Raw genomic sequence first — 19476 nt, 5'->3', positions numbered from 1 at the left:
ATTTTGTTAAGCCACGGAAAAAAATAATTCCATGAGGACGCATGTATACACATACATAATGAAGTGTTTATAACCCTGTCGTGGGTTAGATTTTAGATGTCATTCTCGTTAGATGAGCCTTATTCTTAGGAAGCACATGAATGTTACAAACTGGAGGGTCTGTTAGCACAACACATGGACTGTTTTATTCCTGCCTAGACCCCCATTAGTGTTAACAGGGAAAAGAGGACAACAGATGGATTTAAGGCTGTCATTAAAAGGCACTAACACTGTGCCATAGCTGGTAGTGATTACATCAAACTTCCTATGAATTCCCTTTTTGATGACTACCAAGAGCCTCTAAAAAGTGTGTTGCTGTTGCTTGCATGCATCATTTGCTGCCTATAATTTAAGAAAATTAGCATCTGTCAACCACATTATTCAGCTGCACAGGGTGGAAATTAATGGATAGCACCATTCCCTACTTGTAGGAGAGGTGAGCTTGCTAGTAATCTGCTGCCTCATTACAGTACCGAACGGGGCTTGTTGTTACAACTAGAACTCTGATCAGCTCTGTGTCTTCAGAAGCACACTTCTAAATTTCAGTATGTTTATTGAAACATTCAGTAAATATTTTCTAGCAAGAAATTTGGTGGCAATAAAGAAGTCTGTATTAAAGTTGGAAGGAGTTGGCCAGAGTGACAGAACTCGTCAGGCTTATACCACAGAGAGGCAGGTGATCTGAATGGGCTTTTTGTACTGGTGATTGTCACTGTTTGGTCACGGGGCCTCTATTTAACGGAGTGAGTGCGAAGGTCTGGAGCCTTTTAAGGTGACACATAAAAATAAGTAGATTACTGCGTCTCGACCCAGATTGTGCCTTGGTTCTACCTAGGCTAACCATGGTCTCTTTTGTAAAACGTTTTCCTTTGTTTCCATCCTGAATCCCAAGAAACAACAAGCAAGACCTCCATAAACACATGCTTTCAATCATGAGATATGTCCATGCTTGCAAAGCACCCCCAAAGCTTGAAGTGTCCCTCTAAGTATGAAAATATCCGGTCAGCAGTAATTTTGGCAGAATGGCTATATAAAGAATTAAATATAGCCTCTGGTGATGCACTTTCCCACCAAAGAATAATGGTACCTGACCAAATTTAAAAGCTTTCAGTAAAAAAGGTCCATAGCACCTGCAGTGCGACATACATCCAGCCGTCAGTCCACGGCCTTGTGTTGGGGGTTATTTCTTGGGAGAACAAACAGGACATCCGAGCAAAAATAAGACCCAGCAACTATATTGCAAAACAGACTTTAGACGAGGCTTCTGGTACTCAGTCACACGCAGAACTCAGGAAAACTTTGTTTATCCCTCCAAGGTACCAACCAGGGTCAAAGGGAAGCTGAGGTGGCCGATGCGTGGCTCTTGGGCGTTTGAGTGAGGTGGGGGAGCCCATAGGGAGGGGAGGAGAACGGGGGTAGCATTACAGAGCGAAGGGGCTGGGGACAGAAAGGGCAATGGGGAGCCAGCACTGTGCCGGAGCCCTGGGCAGGAAGATGGGACCACATGCTCACACCTCTCGCCCTGAATCTTGACCTTTTACTACCAGGCTGCTGCTAACCTGAGTCGAGGCTGAAGCTCTCACAGCAGTGCCCAGAAAGTTCACATCTGCCACCACAGTGGGACCAGGGACAGACTCATCATTTTACCCTCCCACTGCCTACTAACACCTCCCTTGCGTAATTCCACTTCTGAGGATACACACACGCGTTGAAAGCAGTGACTTCAACAGATACTGGTATTCGTAACAGCATTATTCATGTTAGCCAATAACAGCGTGATTCAGAACAGCATTACTCATGCAGCCAAAGGCAAAAACAACCCAAATGTCCACTGATGGACGAATGCAAACAAAATGTGGTATATACATTCAATGGAATATGATTCAGCCTTCAGAAGGAAGGAAATTCTGACACACACTACAACATGGATGAACTCCAAAGACATGTTTTTTTGTTTTGTTTTTATCCTCATCTGAGGACATTTTTGCATTTATCTTAAGATAGAGTGGGAGGAAGAGAGAGAGAGAAACATCGATGTGAGAGAGACACACTGACTGGCTGCCACCCACACGACCCCAACCAGGGCTGGGGACAAACTACAACCGAGATACGTGCCCTTCACGAGAACCGAACCCAGGACTCTCTGGTCCGTGGGCTGATGCTCTAACTGCTGAACCAAACCAGCCAGGGAAACATGATTTTTGTTTTGTTTTGTTTTGATTTATTGTTTAGACAGAGAAAAAAGGAGAGGGAGAGAGAGATAGAAACATGGATGCACGAGAACATCGATTGGCCGCCTCCTGCATGCCCCACAATGGAGATTTGGCCCACAACCTGGGCATGTGCCCTGACCGGGAATTGAACTGGTGACCTCTTGCTGCATAGGTCGATGCTCAACCACTGAGCCACACAGGCCAGGCCCAAAGACATGTTAAGTGAAATAAGTCAGACACAAAAGGAAAAATATTGTATGATTCCATGTGCATGAGGTTACTGAAATAGTCCAATTCATTGAGACAGAAAGTATAAATGATTCCTGGAGCTGGAGAGACGGGCATGAGAAGTCACAGTTTAACGGTATTGAGCTTCAGTTTGGGGAAATGAAGAAGTTCTGGAGACGGGCGGCGGGGTGGCTGCACCACAGTGTGAGTGTGCTGAATGCCACAGCACCGTACACCTAAAAGTGCTTAAAATCGTCACCTTTGTTATGTTTTACCAAGCACACACACAAAGCTACCCTCCCTTGCTTAGCCAAAAACTGCGCCTTCCAGAGGGAATTATCAAGGGGTCCTTTTTGTTGGCCGAAAGGAGTTATCCACATTCAATTACATCAGCACCTGCTTTTACAAATCACACCTAATAACTTAAGCCCTTTGAATTATTTACAATTCAGAGGGACTGTGTTTTCTAAGAATCCTCCATGGACAAAGGTTAAAGACCATAATGAGTCTTTGGCTGAATATGGGCAGAATCCGTGAGTCAGCAGCCACGGCCCTCAAGTGTACTCCATCATCATCAAGACGTTCCTGGCTATGGCCCGCTGCTCTCCTGAACACGGGGCCCCTCGTCATCCTGGCTGCCAGGCCCACGGGCCATTACCGCCTCCCTCCCTTCGTCTGCAGCTGTGCCGCCACACACAGACCTGGCTCCCTCATCTCCCCTCTGCATGGATGACTGACTTCCAATTTCTTGTCCCCACTGCAAAAGAATAACTATACCTAGAAAGCATCAATAATGCTGCTAAATCATTCTTCTTAATGGCATAAATAAATATAATTTGAGGAGCCAACAGACCTGTGACCAGTGAGTGCTAAAGTTCACTGACTCCTATATTGAGCTGCTATTCTAGCCTTACCAACAACAAAGTGGTCTGTGTGTATGCACACCAGAAACGTCCAAAGCCTAGCTCCGACCCTCAGACCTTGCAGGTATCACTGCCTACCAGCCAGGGATCTCCAGTTCACAAGGAAACAGAGCTGAAGGGAGACGGCATGCCTGTCTTCCGGGGGTTGGCAGTCAGGGCACAGTGATGCCAGTGGGGCCTTCCAGGTCTGAATCAAGTTAACCGGCCAACGCAGCAGCAGGCTCTGAACTCCTCCTGTTTGGCAACAAGGCTCAAAGCCACCAGAGATGCCCGGTTTGACTACTCACCAGCATTCTATATCGAACATGGGATAGTACTAACCGCAAGGCCTGGAGACAGTTAGGGGGCCGCTGTAAAAGGAAGCTTATTCAAGCAAAGCAGGTAGCAGGAGATGAGTTTAGGGCAAGCCCAGAGTGACTGGGCACATGACAAATGTTTCAAGAGTTCCTAAAGCCCAGTCCCGTCCCGTGAGAGGGCTGGGACTGTGGAAAAATAACAAAACACACACGTCTCCACCACAGAAATCAGAGCCTTCGGACAAGCCCGCAAGGCTGGGGAGCGGCATCTCGGGCTGCCCTGCCCCTGTGGACCGTGGTGGGACTTTCCATCACGGACGGCTTTCGGGGTGGGTGATGCGGAAAGGAGGTTCAGCCTCCATCACAGACAGCTACCCTGGTACTCTGGCCATTTTAGGATAAAAAGACAAAGATGCCAATACACAGTATAGTTTTATTTATTTATTTATTTTTTTTTTATCCTCACCCGAGGACATTTTTCCATTTTTTGTACAGATAGAGTGGGAGGGAGAGAGAGGAAGAGAGAGGGAAACATCGACGTGAAAGGGACACATCGAGTGGCTGCCACCCGCACGACCAACCAGGGCCGGGGACAAACAGCAACCGAGGTACATGCCCTTAGTGGGAACTGAACCCGGGTCTCTCCGGACCGCAGGTGGACGCTCTAACCGCTGAGCCAAACCGGCCAGGGCCACAGTATAGTTTTAAAGGGATACAATTTGAATGGATACTTACAGAGACATGTATCGACCTTTTCTTTGTTTCGTTTTCCCTTAACTTGTTCTTAAAGAAGAAATGTTTCATCTCATCCAATGAGATTATCACTCTAGTCAAATTCTAACAAGGGCAGATATTAGAGTCAAGTGAGTCCATACATGAAATGGACTCAGCAAGCCTCAGTGTGACTCTTATAGCTGCCTACCTGTGTACCAACACCCAGCAAACCCCGACTCTGCATTGAGACCCAGCCTTGGCCAGCAACTCCCTGATGTCCCAGACCACCAAAGCTGTCTCCCTCCGGATGGTGATTCTCTGGATTTAAAATTCTTACCAAAAAAATTATATATATATATATTTATTCTATATATATATATATTCTAGTTTGGTCACAAGCTCTTGCTGCTTGGGCCAAAGACTAATGTGACAACTTCAGATTGATTTTTGAAGAAGTATGAAATAGAGCCAACTCTAATGAGAACATGGTAACAAGAATCAGACATCGAGCAGTATTGCTGAGAACGTCTGTCTGGTTGAGGGCACCCAGAAGCTGGGTGGGGTGGTGGCGGTATCTACGCGACACTGGGCACAGGTCAGAGTTAACATCTGCAATCTGGCTCCCTCCATCCGCGTATTGAAATATAATGCAGCAAAATGAATTGCTAGACATGTCCAAACCCCCTGGGAAATGACAGATATTGATGAATGCTGTTGGGAAGATATATGGAAGGAAACAGCAAATAAATAGAACCATTTTTTCTCCGAGTCAGTTGCAGATGAGGGGAGCAGCTGTTAAACTACTTGTCAGCCCCCCATTCTCTCTTCCTTTCTCCTGCCTCTCCCCCATCTGCCTCCTCTACACCTTTCTGAAACCTCCCTGAGGACTAGTACCTTGCCCTCTTCAAAATAAGTATCCAACATGTAAGAGGCACCTCCTCCGACCCTGGTATATGCTGACTCCTCAGCCCAGTTAGGCCAGTCCTTTACAAAATGTCATTCCAGCCCTGGCCGGTTTGGCTCAGTGGTTAGAGCGTCGGCCCACAGACCAGAGAGACCCGGGTTCGGTTTCTGCTAAGGGCATGTACCTCGGTTGCAGTTTGTCCCTGGCCCTGGTTAGGGTCGTGTGGGTGGTAGCCAGTCAATGTGTCTCTCTCACATCGATGTTTCTCTCTCTCTCTCTCTCTCTTTCTGCTCTATCTGAAAGTAAGTGCAAAAGTGTCCTCGGGTGGGGATTAAAAAAAAAAAAAAGTCATTCCATCTAATATGTTCACTGTCCCCTCTGGAGCTGGAAATACATTCAATTTTTAAACTCATGAAATGAAACTGTTAAGTTCAAGCCCATTACAATGCAATCCTAGTCATGAGGTTCAGATCCAAAATTCAAAGGCTAACTACTATCATGTAGTAGCTGTGTGACTGTGGTCAGGATTCTGAGCCTCCTAAGCCTCAGTTTCCCTTAAACATTCTGTAAAATGAAGATGACCAACCAACCTCATAGGGTGATGGCAAGCACCAATTTAAAATGTCAACAGAGAGCCTGTCCTACCGTCTGGCAGATAGAAGGCCAGCAATGAAGAAGGACTTTTATTCCCTTGACTTTCCAATGCCCAACAACTCTCCCTGGCAAGGCCCTCCTGGTCGGTGTCGCCCTCAGACTGGATCCAGTCCTCTCCGCACAGGGCTCTGCGGGGAACACTGACTCTCATTCCATCAGCCAATGGACGTGGGAGCACCAAGTGGGAAACCCGCCAGACGGGTTTGCATCTTGGTTTCACCATCCATTTATGAGGGAACCTTGGATACACTATTGTCCACTCTCTGAGCTTCCATTTCCAAACCTCTAGTGATGATGTCAAGTGCTCTGCACCATTGTAAACACACAGCTTGTGTCCAGTGGTGGTTCAGGTCCCCCTCCAGCATGCTGTACCCATCTTGGCATCGTTGGCATTAAATCCATAACCATCTACTTCTGTGTGGCTGTGTGTGTACAGAGCGCCACCTACTCCTATGTGCACCATGTTCCTCTGTACCGTAAACTCTGTGTCAGCTGGGACCATGCTCCTCTGTACCCACACCCCTCTGTCACACCCTCACACAGCACCAACTGGACAGTCACAGAGCCGATTCTTATGTCTGCGCATAACAACTTTCCAGTCTGTCTCTCACTTATATTTCTCCTACGTTCACGTTTTCCCATTGTTTAGTTCCAGTCTGCCTGGCAGAGTATTCCATTTTGGTTCAGTTGTTTGTTTTGTAACAAGAACAACTGTGAAAAAGACTCAGCGCCTTAAATTTGATATGGAGAATATCACATCACTTCTGGCTTTGATTTTTCTCTTCTAAAACTCATCTCCAAAAGAATCCAATACCTCCACAAAATACTGTGTCTTTTCAAAGTCAGCGGGCTCATCCTCGATAGATTAGAGGATGATTTGGATTTAGCATCCTACTTTTTGAAAAAATTATGAATCCTACTCAATAACACCCTTCTGCACACCGAGATGCTTTCATCGACACACAGCAGCGTCACTGGTGGCCCTGAGGTGCTGAACATTTCTGACAACTGCCCCACATCTAAACAGCTGTGGCAGAGACCAAGGAGGAGCGGGGACCAGGAGCTTCCCAAGAGAAACAAAACGAACAAAGACAGTCGCAGAGGGGATGAAACCAATTTCTAGACAAGTCCGTATTTCCCAACCAGTTCTCCATTTTTACAAGGAAACGCCGATATAAAATCTAATTCACCTAACAGTGTATTTCCACATATATTTATTTGGAACTGTTTCTAGTTCCATGCTGGTTTTTATTCCTAACAGATTTCAAGTTCTTCCTCCTCAATAACAACGTCTGTGTATGCTCCCTAAAAAAATCTAATATTTTTGTCTTCAGAAATGTTTGTTGATACTGATTATTGAATAAGCAAAGAATCTAGGACACAACTATAAAATATTTCTTCAAAAAGAGCGTATTGTAGATCACCTCCTGCGCCTCCAAATGGTAGTCTGCTAAAGGCCCCAATTTTGGGGGTGAGAGATTGCGGGGACTGTCTCACCTGGTCCCCCTCCTCCCTCACTAGAAAGCTAATCTTCACTCGACCCGGTTTAAGAGCGACAGGATCTAGGAATTCCTGTTATCCCAACCGCAACCCTGTGCTCGGACTCATATTCTAACAAACGACTAAGTGCTTTACAGAATGTAAGAGAACACAGCTTTGTTTTTGAGAAAAACCAAAGCCAAGATTAGCACCATGGTGGCCTCAGCACTGCTTGGGGATTAGTGACCAGTGTAGGGTTGGAATTCAACCTTTCTATTTCTGGTTTGTTATTCAGCCACTGACTTCTTCTGAAAGCTCACACATTAAGCAGCATAAAGTCCAGGGTCGGTGTCTGTCCTAAAGAAACAGTATCACTGGCTACCGAATATCCCCTTGTAGAGAATTTACCATGCGATGGGGAAGTGGGGTGCTTCCGTGCCAGGTGGGGGAAGAGCCATGTGGTGGTTCCAATCACCCTCCAAATGGTCATCTCTCAAGCCCGATCATTTCTTTTTCTAGCCATTCCATGCAATGCACTTAATCACCTATTGTTTGAATCCACAGAGAGCACAGTGACTGTTGACAGCACAGCAGTGGGGTCTATGCACACAGTTTCACACGTTGAAGGGTACATCACGTATCAGATCTGCTCAGGTCACCTGCAATGATGGTCCTGTCTCCAAGGTGACTACACGGTCAGAGGAGAACGCAATTAAGAACAGGATGTTGTGCTAATGTCTGTGCATTGGGACTCTGCCTGCCTGCCTGCCTGCCACTCCGTGCCTGTGCCTATGAGGCAGGTCTGCCAAGGCCCTGGTCCAGAACCACTCCAGCGTTTCCTCAGAGAGTTGCAGGTTTCACAAGTAAAATTACAGGATGCCTAAATAAACTTGAGTGCAAATACATTTTACTACAGATGCCCCACATAGCACATTGGACATAAGTATACTACAAATATTAGTTGCTTATCTGAAATTAAAATTTAATTGAATGGCATGTTTTTCTGTTTAATCCTCACTCGAGGACATTTTTCCATTTTTTTTGTTCAGATAGAGTAAAAGGGAAAGAGAGGGAGAGAGAGAGAAACATCGATGTGAAAGGGACACATTGAGTAGCTGCCACCCGCACGACCCAACCAGGTCCGGGGACAAACTGCAACTGAGGTACATACCCTTAGCAGGAACCGAACCTGGGTCTCTCTGGACCACAGGCCCATGCTCCAACCGCTAAGCCAAACCGGCCAGGGCAGATGTCATGTATTTTATATGGCAATACCATTTCTCCCTATTTTTTATTTTTAAAATGTTTTATTTTTCCAATTAGAGTTGACACACAATCTTATATTAGTTTCAGGTGTGCAGCAGAGTGGTTAGACATTTATATAGCTTACAAAGTGAGCACCGCGACAAGTCCAGTGCCCGTCTGACCCCACACAGAGCCATCACAATACCATCAACTGTAATCCCTGCGCACACTCCACATCCCCGTGACCATCTCTATAACTGGCAATTTGTACATCTCTGCCCTTCCCTCTTTGTCACCATCCTCCCAAACCTCCTCCCACCGGCAACCATCCAAATGTTCTGTATCTGTGAGTCTGTTCCTGTTTGGTGTGACAGCACCTGGTTTTCCTCTCTCTCTGCCTGACTTATTTCATTTAGCACAGTTTCCTCTGGGTCACATGGCAACACTATCTACTGAGCACTTAGTGTCTGCAAAGCAGGGGTGTTGCACTAAGGCTGCAAGGAAGGGGTCCTCAGGGCATTTATAAACTAGGAAAAGGGATGATAGACACATAAACACTGGCAAGCTAAAAGCGACCTGCCCCGTCATACGAGAACACTATCAGTGGCAGTGGGGTGGGCAGAGGACAGCACTCCTGGGCACCAGGCAGCCACCCGAAGGACGGAGTTTGGAATGGGACAGGAATGCAGTCAAGGCCTCCTGACGTGGGGCCTCAGTGCTCTGGGTCTGCGCACATGTATTTCCCCTTTCTAAGAACATCGCTGGTGTGCAGCACCACAGCCAAAGCTGGTGAAATGGAGCCAAAACCAAATGGGAGGGTTCTTTTGAACTGAGATTCTCTGTAACCAAGGCAAAGACAGAAACACAGTGGGATACCCAGCTCTCCTTAATTAAAAGAAAGTTAAACGTATCAGACCGAGCTAACCCCTTTTCCCCTTGTTCTGAGCTCAGAGAAATTCATTTCAGAAGTTTTAGTAACAGGGAAATAACCACTGTTACTGCCCTCTAGAGTAATTTAGGACAAAGATGCTGGCACCTCCTACACTGTGGGACACTAAATAAAAACAGTGCCGTGTATGCACACATACATGTACACACAGAATGAATGTCCGTGTACATCACTTAACCTATGCACACGCCTCTACTGTGCGGGGACTTGGACTCTGGGAGCTGTGCTTCCTTATGCGAAATCCATCTTCAAGCCTAACTTGGTGCAGTATTTATCATTTACAGAGGTTATGATTGCACCTGTGTTCTTATTCAAAGAGGGGGAAACAGACGTGTAAATGATACTGTTCTGTTTTCAGAAGTTTTGCCCCCAGTGAGCGAGTCAGCAGTGAGTAAAAGCACCGCGGGCCTTGCCCCCAGCTCCCCCCTCAGGCTCTGCTGGCATGCAGGCGCCTACTACGGGACTGTCAGACAGTAGAAAAATGATCTGGCCAGGCAGACGCAAGAAAATACATTTGGTCCTGGCAACACACGTTGATTAAGTGCTTGAATGACAAAGGAACATGACAAGGACAAATGCCAGCTACCACCACCAGAGTCATTAACGTATCAGAAACACTAATTGTTATAAATCTTTAAACCTCCCCGTTGGTGGCGTTTGCATTTCTTCGCTCACTCTTTTTCCTGGGGAGTCCACGTGAACTCAGCCTCAGTATGAGCTTCCACCAGGAAGTCGAAAAGCAGCCCAGATTCCTGACCTTTGGTTAGCCACTGAGACCGTGGGAAGAGGTGGCCGGCCGGCCTGTGTGCCGTTTCGGAGGACAGCGCTGGGCCGTCTCTGCCGTGCTCCTCGAGGGGAGAAGGCGAGTGTGCTCTGGGCAATGGGGAGGGATGCATGTGTAAACGGGAGAAAAGGAAGGAAAATCCGTCTCTGCAAAGGCTTCCCCTCTCTCTTGAGAGCTAAAAGTTTACTACTCCAACTCGAAGGGACCTTGAGTGTCGGGTCCCACGCACCCATTTTACAGACGAGAAAACTGAGAACCAGAAACAAGGGTATAGCTACTTAGCGGTTGACTTGGGGCCAGCATCTGGGCCTCAGCTCCCCGTTTCATTCCCTTCCCATCACATCCTGAGACAGCAGTGTAGGAGATGCCAGGATGGTACTCCACTCAGCCAAGCCACCTGCTTCCCATCTTCCAACCCCATTCTCTCTGACCTCCCCCTGGGCTCACACTCACTTGCGGGCGGCCCTGACTGGAGGGGTCCCACACGCTCTAGCTTAGACGTCCCTGGGCAAGAGCAGGCGGCACCTCGCCTGACCTCTGCAGCTTGACTGTACCTAAGAAAACGTCTCGCCCTGGGAGTTTGCCTCAGTGGTTAGAGCATCAGCCTGTGGGCCAAAGAGTCACGGGTTCGATTCTGGTCAAGGGCACATACTTTGGTTGTGGTTCGTCCCCGACCCTGGTCTGGGTTGTGCAGGAGGCAGCCAATTGGTGTTTCTCTCTCACATCAACGTCTCTTTCTCTCTCTCTCTCTCTCTCTCTCTCCCCCCGCCTCCCTCCCTCCCTCTTCCTCCCTCCCTCCCACTCACTCTATCTGAAGATAAATGGGAAAATATCCTCAGGTGAGGATTTAAAAAACAAAACAAAACAAAACATCTTTAGAAGAGCCAGCTATGACGTCCACTGCGTACACGGGGCCCCGCGTGGTGTGAAATGACAGTACCCGCCATCCGCCTCGCCTTCCCCAGTCTTATTTCTGCTCCCCAATAATTACTAGAGGAATGTGGCGTGTGGAATTTCATAGCCGATACTAATTTTCCATTACCAGTATTTCATACTCCTAACTGTAATATAACCATTTCCACTTCTGTGGCCTCCTCACATATGCTAAGGAGTCATGGGAGGCTAAAGCACTTCCTTCTTGTAGACTGCACACAGAAGGAACGCGCAGGGTACGCTTAGAATCGGCATACTTTTCAGAGCCTAAAAATAACAGGGCATGAAAGATAGGAAAACCACATCCAGCCATGACTAGGCCTCAGCTCATCCTATCAGAACAGAACATATTTTCAGGGAAGTACAAAAAACAACCAGTGGAGGAAAAACAAAAAGGAACATGATTATACCCCTTCAAAAAATTTGACGCCTTAATAAAATGCTTTAAAAAATGTTTAAATAACTGAAATCAATCAATTTTCTATTCTAAAGGGAATTTTAAGAACAAACAATTTAATTCGGGGGGGGGGGCGTTAATCCTCACCTGAGGACATTTTTTTCATTGATTTTGTAGATAGAAGGAGAGAGGGAGAAAGGCAGAAAGGGACAGGGAGAGGGAGAAGGAGGGGGAGAGGGAGAGAGAGGGAGGGAGAGAGAGAGAGAATATCACATCAATTGGTTGCCTCCTGCACACACCCTGGCAACCCAGGTATGTGCCCTTGACCAGAAATTGAACCAGAGACCCTCCAGTGCATGGGCCATGCTGGCCAGGGCACAACTCAAATGTTTGATAAATGGATTCAATAAATTCATTTGTCTCTCAGGAATAACCAAAGTCCATCATTTATAGGATCACTCTAGAACACAAGAAATGAGGAGAGATTGAAAGAATGAGAGAGAGCAAGAGAGAGGGACTGAGGAACTGAAGAATGGGTGGGAGGGACAGAGAGAGAGATGAAGGGGAGGGAGAGAGTGAGAGATGGATGGAGAGAGGGAAAGAGAGAGATATTGGGAGAGATTGGGAAAGAGAAAAAGGAACACTTAATGCTTTGTGGATCCTAATATCCATACATCTTTGGCTTATTTTTGTTAAGTTTCTTCATCAGCCTAATTGGTATAGACAGCCTCCTTATATAAATATATTTAGACACAAGAAACATAAAGTAATGCCAGCAAAAACTTTAAATAACCAGTAGACACTTTCATCTTTGGTGTATTTGGAAAAATTTCCATTGCTGTATTGATTTGCTGCATTCAACATACTCAGCCAAAGAGCAAGAAAGAGAACTTATTTTGCAGATGATAACAGTTTAGCTATATCTCAATATGCACCTGCTCTTTCTACCCCAGCATTCTTGAAATTCAATGTTAACAATGATTTAAGCCCTGGCCGATTTGGCTCAGCAGTTAGAGCATCGGCCTGCGGTCCAGAGAGACCCAGGTTCGGTTCCCGCTAAGGCCACGTACCTCGGTTGCAGTTTGTCCCCGGCCCTGGTTGGGTCATGCGGATGGCAGCCACTCGATGTGTCCTTTTCACGTCAATGTTTTTTTCTCTCTCTCTCCCACTCTATCTGAACAAAAAATGAAAAAATGTCCTCGGCTGAGGATAAAAAACAAACAAAAAACAAACAATGATTTAAGACCCAAGTTACCTTTTGCTCTGCAGAAACTACTGCAGGATTCTTATGAGAAACTGGGTCTCCTATCAACCACATCTTAACACTCAGGACTAATTTTTAAGTCCTTCCCACCTGATCTGGTCTGGAATTGTAAGAGATTCCTGGAGAGCCCGATTTGCTGACCTAGCAGGACTCCCAGCACGTCTGGAGCTCACACACATCAAAGTGAAAGCCCAGTCTCTCATTGATTCTCAGTACAAGAGAAACGCGTTCGATCCTTCAAGTCCTCATTTAGATTCTTTCCTTAATTACTTCTCTCATCATGTTAGACATCATCACTTCTCGGATAAGTTTCGTTGGTGCAAAATGCCTGAAGGAGGGACCTGAGCCTCAGATAGGACTCTGCAGCTTGGCTGTGAACAAGGTGAGCTGAGCAGATGACCAGGGACCTGGGACCCCCATGTGATGGCCCAGGGGGAGCGATGACTCGTTGGTGGGCTCTCTGCATGGGAGATGAGCTCCAGCAGACGGCTCCCTGACAGGGAGCCACTGGGAGGCAGCATCTGCCCAAGGAACTGGCTAACAGCTGTGCGCCCCATTAAGAGGAAGTCTCAGGAGATCTTCCTACCCTGACAAGGACAAACTGCAAACTCAAAACATGCCCAAAAAATCATCTTCAAATTAGAACACCTAGGGAGCAAACAAAACATCCAGACACAGACTGACGCAGGAGTGAAGACAGCAAAGGGTTGTAAAGGCTACTTAAAATCATGCATCCCAGCCAGGGAGAAGATGCAAATGGAGTGGCCTCCCGATCTCCTGGTGACTCAGAAAATTGGTGGCGACCTCCTCCAGCTTCAGAAACCGCTGTTCATGAACAACGTTACAAGTTCTAAAACAGGACACTGAGCCGACACAAGGGAATCCCCGACCCCAGTTGTATGCCTTCAGCAGAGAGGTTTTATGAGTATTGAGAAACAGTAAAACACATAGAAGCAGGATGTTTTTAAGCCCATAAAACTATTAGTGTGAATTATCTGTGGATCTGGATTTTTGCCCCTGTTGGCCAAGAGACAAGAACCCAGACTGAGAGTATCGCAAGAGAGCACCATGGATCATAACTGCAAATATCTTTGCCTTAAGAGTTTCAAAATTTGCCAGATTTCAACATATTAACATTTCAGTCATCCTAGCCGTACCCACTGCTCAGTCCCCCGCCCCACCACACACCCAGGTCCCCACTGCCAGTCCTCCCTCCAAGCTCCCATGGGCTTGATCCCGACCCCTGAGAAATCCCATCAGAGGCACCAGAACGTGGCTCACGCTCACACAGCTCATCTCCGCCTCCCACCGTCCGGGGGACCCTCCACCAGGCCTCTCTGCTATGTCTGTGGGACTACTGCTCCCGGTACACACATTTCTCTGGTGCCTGACGCCCTCTTCCTCAAATATGCAGACAGACTTCACGTTCACAGTCTCAGACCTCCGTGGGCTGTCAGTGCTTCTAAGAAATCCCTCCTGTCCTCTGCCGCTATCCGACTTCCTTCTCTCCACACCCCACAGACGCCTCCCCACCCGCACTCGGGGGTCTCATCACGCGTGCAGGAAAGGGCAGCCAGCAACTTTAAATCTAGTGGGGTAACAGTGGTAATCTATTAAAATATCGGCTTTATATTAAAGGCAAATATATTAAAGTCATTGATCTGGAAAGGGGACATTTTAAAAATAAGAGATTAAAATTTTTTTTAATTATAGTTGACAGTCAATATTGTATTAGTTTCGAGTGTACAACACAGTGATTAGACATTTTAGTGATCCCACCAATACGTTTTGTACTCACCTGACAGCATACATAGTTACGACAATATTATTGACTGTATTCCCTATTAAAAAGAAAAGTTATTTTGAGAGAAGCATAGACTCACTTGCAGTTGTAAGAATAATACAGAGAGAACCAGGAATCCTTAACCCAGTTTCCCTCGATGGTAACGTCTTGCAAAACGACAGTTCACTCTCACGACCAGGACAAGGGCACTGATGCAGCCCAGTGACAGAACATTTCCACGGAGCCACTTGTGCTTCCCGCCTCTGGTCACACCCCCTCCCCTCCGAGCTCCGCCTACTTCGATCTGGGCAACCGCTAATGCGCTCCCACTTCTGTAATTGTGTTGTTCCAAGGATGTTATATGCAGATGGGATCCGATGGTGCGTAACCTCCTGGGCTAGGCTTTGTTTTCCACTCAGCCTAGTCCTCTGGAGGGCCACCCAGGTTGTCACAGGCATCAAGTTTGCTCCCTTTCTCTGCTGAGTAGCATTCCATGGTGTGGAGGTACCTAAACTACCTGCTTTTGATCCACTTTCTTCTCTTGTTATAATGGAGGAAGTGTCCCTCATCCCATACAAGGGCGAACCTGTCACATGTGCTCCGGACACCCTGACGGATTGCCCCAAAGCACGGCACTTTTGGCTCTCACGTCTTCTGGGCCTTACGCACATGCCTGCATGGCCCATCGTTAAGCTGCCTCCCTCTGACCCTTCATGCCCTTGCAGCTCACATGCTATTTCTCTAGTCCCTTTCACAGCACAACTTCTCAAAAGAGCCACCTGCAGACCTGACCATCAACACATTCGCTACCTCTAATTCCCTCATTGCCATGTGCTCTTACCCCACCGCTCTAGCTTCCACCCACACTCCACTGCTCTCCGGAAGGTTACCAGGGACGGTCCTCTGCTGAGGCCGACGCCGAGTTCCTGCTCTGTCACTCAGATGAAGCCAACCCTGTTCCTCTCCGAGTAGGATCCTCCCCGCCTCTGTGGCTGCACAGCCCTAGAGGAGGTATCTATTCATTGTATCGCGTAAGCATTTCAACTTGAGCTCACTGAAGACGAACCTAATCACATCCCATCTCTTTACTAGAACCTACTTCTCCCCGTCTTCCAGGTTTAGTCAGTGCTCTGCTGCCCCCTGCCTCCTATGTAGGTGAACTCGGCGGCCAGGCCCAGCAGGGAGGAGTCTAGGGCCCTGCACCAGCCTGGCGCCCGGCTGTGACCTTGTGATGGGAGCTTGCCAACAGAATGGGAATGGAAATGAAGTGTGTCTCTTCCAGGCTGGGACTTCTAAGAAGTCAGAAAGGTTTCTCCCCTCTCTTTCCACCGGCTGGAAGCACAGTACCTTAAGGCCACAGAGAGCAAAACCAGAAGATGGAAGGAGTGTGGGTCCCTCGTCACAAGGAAGAGAGCCACCAGCTAACCCAAATCATGTACATAAGTGAGAAATAAAGGACTATTGTGTTAAGACATTGATTTGGTGTGTATGTGTGTGTGTGTGTGGGGGGGGTGCTTGTTGCAGCATGTAGTATAACAACACCATTTTATATCAGTATTATTTGGATAGTATTACTAAAGTAAAGGAATCTAGAGAACATGGGAGGTATTTAGGTGCAATATTTACTAAATCCCAAGGCTACCTATAAAATAGCCATATTTATGTAAATGTGCCTTAACCTGAATTCTCCCAGACTTGCCCACTAGGCTAAGGAGACTATAGGAGGAGAAACCTCTTCAGCTCCACACAGCTTGCAAACCTTATGGTCTCCAGGTTCATTCTAAAGAAAAGAATGTTTCTGAGATCGTGTTGTTTTTCCTCTCTTCTTTGAAGCAAAATGCACTCTGAAATGCCTTTTTTTACATGTTCAAATCTTATTCCAAAACAATTTTCATAATCCAAGAGAGAAAAATCTCTCCATTTCCCCCCCAAGATAGAACGCCATGATTCCAGTTTATAGTCAGCAAAGTTGATTTCTTATTATTATGTACAAGTTACACACACATATACATAGATTCCTCTTTGTTTTACATTCCAAACAGCCCTAACACATTTTGAAAAATATGACCCTCTTGATAAGGAGAAGAAGCCTTCCCTTCCTGACTGTTAGGGCTGCAACCGTGTCCCCGGAATGCAACACCAAGATTCAGGCCACGTTTGCGTATCAAGCAGCCAGGACTCTAGATCCTGAGGTTCTGCCCTTCATTCCGCAGCTTCCTGGCTGTGCACTGTCAGGGGTGTTATTACAGGCCACGCCCAGGCTGCAAGGGTCTGAGTAATAACTAGAACGATGCTACCTTCCTTGTCAGGGAGGAAAGCTCCAAAGCTCAGTCAGGGTGTAGGTGCTCCTTCTGGTGCCTATTTAGCAAGCTGCGGGCCACGAAGGCAGAAAACACCATCAGCCAACAACAACAACAACAACAAATACGCAGTGATGGGCACAGTAAACTCTGTTGTTCAAATGCCAGTCCTGAAGAAAAGGTACTGGTTGCTTTTTCTTTTAATCAAATACCCTTAAGTGGTTGATTCAAAATTTAAGTAAGAAAATGTCAGAAGTTCAACCGTGGGTGTGTATGCATGATACAATTGTGGGCTTTGTTATTTACAGTACTCGGTATTGTTGAAACTTTCCACATTGAACACATATTGCTTCTATCGTGAAAAATAGGGAAATGTAAACATTTTTATTGTAAAAGATTGCTTAAAAAAGAGAGCAGAAGGCTAAGTTGGATAGATGATGTCATTAGCTCAATGTTTTGCTCCCCTCCAGCATGGATTCTGTATCTGCATCCGCACCAGCGTGTCGGGTGGGTACAGTGTGCCTCGCCCCTTGACTCTGGGCTTCACCATGTAGCTTGCTTCATCCAATAGAACAATTAGCAGATATGATGTCAGTGGCGGCTGGAAACGTGCAGGTGACATGGACTCTCGCGCTCCTGGCTTTTAGCAGGAGAATGTGATGCCTTGGGTGGCTGCTGGTCCAAGGAAAACAGACACAGAGCAGATCTGAACCCAAACTGCAACCTAGAACCAATCCCAGCAGAACCCAGGCGAAATCACCCCGGACCCAGCTGGTTATACCCATAATGCTAATATCCACCCATCACTGAGCTAAACACTTTGCATATATTATTTCATTAAATCCTCAGCTAAGCTGTCTACTGGACCAATTAAGAATGTTTTCTTTATATGCCAATAAAAATTTTAACCGTTTTGACAAACAGACTGATATCCAAAGATTTAAGTTCCTTCAAATACTACTGAATATTTTCTTAAACTATCTGACCAAATAATTACCTAAAATAATTATCTAGCAAGCTAATATTGCGCAAGTATGGAATTGCTAGAGCTGATAAGATTACAAAAGGAGAATTAAGTCCAGCTTTTTTTCCCCTTAAAGCTGAAGACCAGCCCTGGCCGGTTTGGCTCAGCGGTTAGAGCGTCGGCCTGCGGTCCGGAGAGACCCGGGTTCGGTTCCCGCTAAGGGCACGTACCTCGGTTGCAGTTTGTCCCCGGCCCTGGTTGGGTCGTGTGGGTGGCAACCACTCGATGTGTTGCTTTCACGTCGATGTTTCTCTCTCTCTCTCTCCCTCTCACTCTATCTGAACAAAATATCGAAAAATGTCCTCGGGTGAGGATTAAAAAAAAAAAGCTGAAGACCAATTCCATGTTGCAGGCCATGTATCTGCATCAGGAGCTACACCCTTGCATTATCTTAACGCTTTAAGTAAATCGCTTTTAGCAAAAATGGGAAAGAACCAATCCTGCCCCCACCCCCCATTGGTCAAACATAGTTTAAGCAAAGGAAGGATTTTCCTAAGTAAAATCACTAAGCATGGGGTTGAGCATTTTAACTTTTTTTTTTTTTAATCCTCACCTGAAGGACATTTTTCCATTTTTTGTTCAGATAGAGTGGGAGGAAGAGAGAGGGAGAAACATCCACGTGAAAGGGACACATCGAGGGGCTGCCACCCAGATGACCAACCAGGGCCGGGGACAAACTGCAACCGAGGTACGTGCCCTTAGCGGGAACCGAACCCAGGTCTCTCTGGACCGCAGGCCAACGCTCTAACCGCTGAGCCAAACCGGCCAGGGCAGCATTTTAACTTTTAAGATTTAATTTCCCCACCTATAACATAAAGATTAGACCAAAAAATCTTTAGGATCTCCCACTTTAAAAAGCAAATGGCCTGCAGCTTAATAAGCAGTAGAGCGTCAGCCAAACTCACAGGAACACTTGCCTTAATCTTAGGGAAGGGCAGACATTTGGGGCGAATTTCTTCCCCTTGGCCCGAGGTCAGGTTCACCCCCGTTCCTGCTGTGTGCCACATGGGGTCAAATGTTCCAGACTCATCACATGGCAGCACATTTCTGTTCCCAGAGGTTTCATCAAAATCCACACTTTTATAATAAAATGAATAACAACTTATTTTCCAGACCATTTAGGAACTGGCAGACAAGACTGTCATGTACAGAGAAAACCTTGGTTAGGGGTGTAAAAAACAATAAAGTGTCTTCAAAAATATCTAAAGGAAAAAGCACTCAGAATGAAATGATAGAAATCTAACCTTTAGTGATTATTTTAAAAACATGTTTTTGTTGATTTATTTTTAGAGAGAGAGGATCCTGCATGCCCCTACGGGGTTCAAACCTACAACCTGGGCCAGGGAA

At 46.5% G+C, this 19476-nt stretch overlaps 1 protein-coding gene across 1 annotated transcript in view; it reads right to left on the bottom strand.

The window, feature by feature from the left end:
* Nucleotides 1–19476, bottom strand: part of LOC118641998 (microtubule-associated serine/threonine-protein kinase 4-like) — a 183055-nt gene that overhangs the window by 13546 nt on the left and 150033 nt on the right. The gene's annotated exons all lie outside the window — the stretch shown is intronic.

Source organism: Molossus molossus, unplaced genomic scaffold (assembly GCF_014108415.1).
Source record: "Molossus molossus isolate mMolMol1 unplaced genomic scaffold, mMolMol1.p scaffold_m16_p_3, whole genome shotgun sequence".
NCBI lineage: Eukaryota > Metazoa > Chordata > Mammalia > Chiroptera > Molossidae > Molossus > Molossus molossus.
This window is presented reverse-complemented; position numbering and strand designations above follow the sequence as displayed.